Source organism: Leuresthes tenuis, unplaced genomic scaffold (assembly GCF_036924035.1).
Source record: "Leuresthes tenuis unplaced genomic scaffold, fLeuTen1.0.hap1 SCAF_11, whole genome shotgun sequence".
NCBI lineage: Eukaryota > Metazoa > Chordata > Actinopteri > Atheriniformes > Atherinopsidae > Leuresthes > Leuresthes tenuis.
In genome coordinates, this window is record NW_027325365.1 from 1,873,735 (window position 1) to 1,879,156 (window position 5,422).

The window sequence follows — 5,422 nt, forward strand, 5'->3', positions numbered from 1 at the left end:
CAGAAACTAAACAGGAACATATGATAAGATACTGTTGCCTTTGCAAATAAAGCTGGAGGGAGAAAAAACAGACAATTTCGTAACAAATTACAAGAGATAAAGAATACGAGCAAAACGGGACAAGTGTAAACATCAGATTAGATTTTACTGCTGGAGAAGGTTGAGAGGAAACAAACAGAGTTAGTTTTTAGTTTGTTTGATAAGCTCGTCTCCATCAGTATCAGTTTAAATTCATTTAAATTCATTTAAACCTTTGCTCTGTGCAGGCTGTGAATCAGAGGACACCAAAGCTGGGTTAATTCCACTAATAAAACACATTATATTCATGTCTATATAAACACTGTACATCTGTATAATGACTAATGGGAAATACACAACATTATGATGTCTGTTCTAGTATTTATCAGACATTTAAATGTCTAAAGTTTTTAGTTTGGCACAGAAAACTGTAGATCCATTTCCTTTCTATATTGTATGCAACTTGGATAAGTTTCATAAAGGATTATAGTTTTGTTTGAAATATATACTTTTTCTATGAGACTTTTACACTTTGAAAAAGTAACTTATTCATTATAGAACCAAATCAAACAAGAACTATTCGATAAAATACCAAAAATAATTGTGATTCAAAGATTTTACTGAACTATTTCAAGATGCCACTGAATATCTACTTTACAACAGTTAAAAACTGTATCAGACTGCTTAAAATCATACCGTATATAAATCTAATTGTACATAATAGTTCTGTATATAAATGCAGTTCATTAATCATATCATAAAAAAACAAATTAAAAAAACATGGCATCATATCACAAACCTTCTAATTAACTTTATTGTCCTCGTCTCACAGACAAAGTCTCAATTTTCATTTAAGAGCAACAAAGACACGAGTTAATATCGATGCAAATAACTTAATATTCATAATTGCACTGCGCTGGGCAGCCAGATACACTCACTGGTAAATGCAGTCTGAGGATTTTATACAGCTCACAGCTATGTTTCAGCAGAGTCTCCAAACAATGGTGTAAAAACCCGGTTATTTCAATCATCCCACCATGTTTAAGGTCATAAATTGAATGTCATGTTGATAAAAAAGCAGCATCTGCACCAGCAGCATGAGACCCGGAGTCGGCTGATCAGACATATGGTTTGGCTGAATCCAGATGGATCGTCTTTGCCAGCAAAGAAAGAACGTGCGCAGAATTTAAATATAAACACAGCAAACCAGTGTAATTACATGGAATCATATTGTCCTGAATTGTTTTGCTGTAAACCTTAATTAAAATCCCAGCTTGGCATCCACACACAGTTCCATTTACATGCTGTTTGATTCCAGCACAATGTGTTATTTCTGCCCCCCCCCCCCACGTGTTATTTCTGAAGGATATGAGCCGAGCTAATGGGGTTCGGGCAGGTTGTCAAAGCTACAAGAAAAACAAGTTTAACCCCAAAAACTGCACCATTTATGAAGTATTTTTCCTTTTCTGTCCAATGGAAGTCCTGTGATGGACTGGTGACCCCCCCGCCGCCGCCTCTCGCCCAATGGCAGCTGGGATCGGCTCCAGCATCATTCTCAGGTGTAACTTTAAATGACCAAAGATAAAACACTTTGGCCTCAGATTTGTTGCACTGTGAGGGAGGGAGAAAGCCAATCAGATTTCAGACGGTTTGCTGGCAAGTTATTATTGGTCAGTGTAGAGCCTTCAGTTATCAGGCCCCTCTCCTGTGGACTTAAAGGGTTGAATGTTATGGAAGTTTTCAATCGCTTCCTTCCTAATACCTCTGATGAGCAATGAAATAGAGAACCTTACATTTTCTGCCGGCCGGCTAAGTTTTTATTCTTCGTTGCAAGGAAAAAGATCAGCGGAAATGGTATGAAAAGATCCAAACAAAAGGAATACAGAGCATTTATACCTGAGGTGGGGGGCTTTGTTCTTTAGGTGTGTAACAACATCTCCGGGGGGGGGGGGCAGGATGCAGTCTTGATGATAATTAAGAAACAGGAGGTTAAAACAATTATCTTGTCTGAGTGTTAATTAAGAGGTAAATAGTTTAAAACAATTAGCGTGTCTGGGTGATACAAATGGTTAATGTGGATTGGAGGGTCTGTCAGTCCTGAGACATAAAATTTACCATCACATGAACACAAATGCACGTCTCAGATTTTTACTTATGGATCATTTTCCTTCCTCTTCACAATGAAGCACTTTGTGTTGCTCTGTCACATAAAATCCCAATAAAATACATTTAAGTTTGTGGTTCTAACACGATAAAATGTGGTTTGTTTGTTTATTAAGATCCTTTTTAGCTCTTTTCCAAGCAAAAGCTATTCTTCTGGGGTCTTTTCAAATCCATTTGTGACAAATAATACATACTTATTACATTACACCAAAAATAAATAAGAAAACATATTCTTAATAAACGTCTAAACGTATTCAACAAGCACCAAACCTGAACGCTACCAGCTCCAACGTTGAATCATTATACAAAGATTACACAAAGATACCCAGACCCACTTTAAGTAATGCTCAAAATTAAGATCTGAATAATAATCTCTTAGTTTCATTTTAAAACTGACCATGTTTCTTTGTTGTGTGACATAATTCAGGAGGTCGTTCCACTCCTTCATAGCTCTATAAAACGCTGAACATTGAGAAATTAAATTAAAATAACCTCTCGCAGCATGTCGAATAGCATAATTATGTACGTTTGAACTCCGCCTCTCGTCCAATGGCAGCTGGGATCGGCTCCAGCATCATTCTCAGGTGTAACTTTAAATGACCAAAGATAAAACACTTTGGCCTCAGATTTGTTGCACTGTGAAGGAGGGAGAAAGCCAATCAGATTTCAGACGGTTTGCTGGCAAGTTATTATTATATCAGTGTAGAGCCTTCAGTTATCAGGCCCCTCTCTTGTGGAATAAGCTTTAGAATTCAGAATAGAATTTAAGCTTCTTCTCCTCACATATAAAGCTCTTAATGACCGAGCTCCATCACATCTTAAAGATCTCACAGTTGGATATTTCCCCAACAGAGCACTTTGCTCTCAGGCTGCAGGTTTCCTTGTGGTTCCCAGAGTTTCTAAAAGCAGAATGGGAGGCAGAGCCTTCAGTTATCAGGCCCCTAAAAGCAGAATGGGAGGCAGAGCCTTCAGTTATCAGGCCCCTAAAAGCAGAATGGGAGGCAGAGCCTTCAGTTATCAGGCCCCTAAAAGCAGAATGGGAGGCAGAGCCTTCAGTTATCAGGCCCCTAAAAGCAGAATGGGAGGCAGAGCCTTCAGTTATCAGGCCCCTAAAAGCAGAATGGGAGGCAGAGCCTTCAGTTATCAGGCCCCTAAAAGCAGAATGGGAGGCAGAGCCTTCAGTTATCAGGCCCCTAAAAGCAGAATGGGAGGCAGAGCCTTCAGTTATCAGGCCCCTAAAAGCAGAATGGGAGGCAGAGCCTTCAGTTATCAGGCCCCTCTCTGTGGAACCAGCTGCCAGTTTGGCTTCAGGAAGCAGACCCCCTCTCTACCTTTAAGATCAGGCTGAAACTTTCCTTTCTGATAAAGCTTATAGTTAGGGATGGCTCAGGTGAGCCTGAAACATCCCATAGTTAAGCTGCTATAGGCAGCTAATTTGCCTTTGTCAGATCTGACTAAATTCAAAGAAAAAGTTTTCTATTATCTCTTGATTTATTAGAGTTTTAACTGCTACTTACCGGTCAAACCTGAATATGTAACAGAGCAGCCCTGATCTACAGCATGTTGGGCAAAGAAGATGGTTTAAAATGTCCAGGAAACAGAGGCGAGTAGCTAAAGAACATTAGCTTCTGTTGCAGCTGCTCCACGACTAATTAAAAAGCAAAGGAACGTCAAGGTTTACTGACTGTTCAACACTCACATCCATTCATTCGGCTGCTTCTAAAGACACAAAAGCAGTCAGTCACACCTTTAAACTGCTGGTTTGTAAGCATCAGGAGGTAGAAAAAGAACAGGGAGGGAGGTGCTGGCCTTCCTAAACGAATGAGAGGAAGAGAAATTAAAAGAATTCGAGGCTGATCAGGGTTCTGATCACTACTGCATGATGTTCAAGGTCAAAAATCAGAGTTTTCATTTGATTTGATGGAGTAAACAAAGAAAAACAAAGAAAACAAACGAGAGAAGAGTGTTAAGGTGTCATGAAGGTTCTCCGGCTTCCTCAGAGTTTGGTTAAAATAACCCAGATCAGTTAGCTTCAGATTAGCTTCCAAACAAGCTGCTGTAACATAGAATAGTTTCTCTGCCAGCTAACGTAATAAATTCATTTCCTGTTGCACATGTCCTGATTTCACACCAGAGAACTGAAGGTGGAGCCACAGAGAGGTCACGACCCCGGCTGAGCTGACGATGAGGCTTCAGGCTGCTGAGGAACAGAAGCAGGTGATCAAGTCAAGCTTTAAATCATGTGACCTCCCACAAAGTTCCTGTGGCTGCAGAACACAGGCGGCGGGAAGCAAGTTTGGACCTTAAGAGGACTTTAAGAGGACTTTAAGAGGACTTTAAGAGGACTTTAAGAGTTTTAAGCAGTTAGTTCCACAGTTGATTAAGACAATAAACTCACATTTTCTTATATTTTTACGATTCCACTGGAGAGCATCGTATCAAAAACAGGTTTAAGGCACTTTCACCTTAACTTTTAAACTACAGATTAACCAAACTGATGTTTAGTAAGTACAAACCAGGCATTTTTTAATTTTTAGAAGTTACTGAAGGTAAAACAGAACGAAGATAAGCTTAAAGACGCTTCTTTAACAAAAAGGCTGCTGGTTATTTCTTTTAACTTACTAATCACTGACAGTTTGGGTCAGATCTCTTGCATTTTCACTCATTTTCATGCTGAGGAACAGAAGCAGGTGATCAAGTCAAGCTTTAAATCATGTGACCTCCCACAAAGTTCCTGTGGCTGCAGAACACAGGCGGCGGGAAGCAAGTTTGGACCTTAAGAGGACTTTAAGAGGACTTTAAGAGGACTTTAAGAGGACTTTAAGAGTTTTAAGCAGTTAGTTTCACAATTGATTAAGACAATAAACTCACATTTTCTTATATTATCGTATCAAAAACAGTTTTAAGGCACTTTCACCTTAACATTTAAACTACAGATTAACCAAACTAAGCATTTTTTAATTTGCATTATGTTTTAGAAGTTACTGAAGGTAAAACAGAACAAATATAAGCTTAAAGACGCTTCTTTAACAAAAAGGCTGCTGGTTATTTCTTTTAACTTACTAATCACTGACAGTTTGGGTCAGATCTCTTGCGTTTTCACTCATTTAAGCACAATCTGTTAAATTGTTCAGCTGCTTTAATGCCAAGCTTGAGAAATAAGCAAACCAGTAAATAAAATATGGTCAGATAAAAAACCTGAAGCCTGAAATGCACAGAACAAGACGGGTCTTGTGGGCGG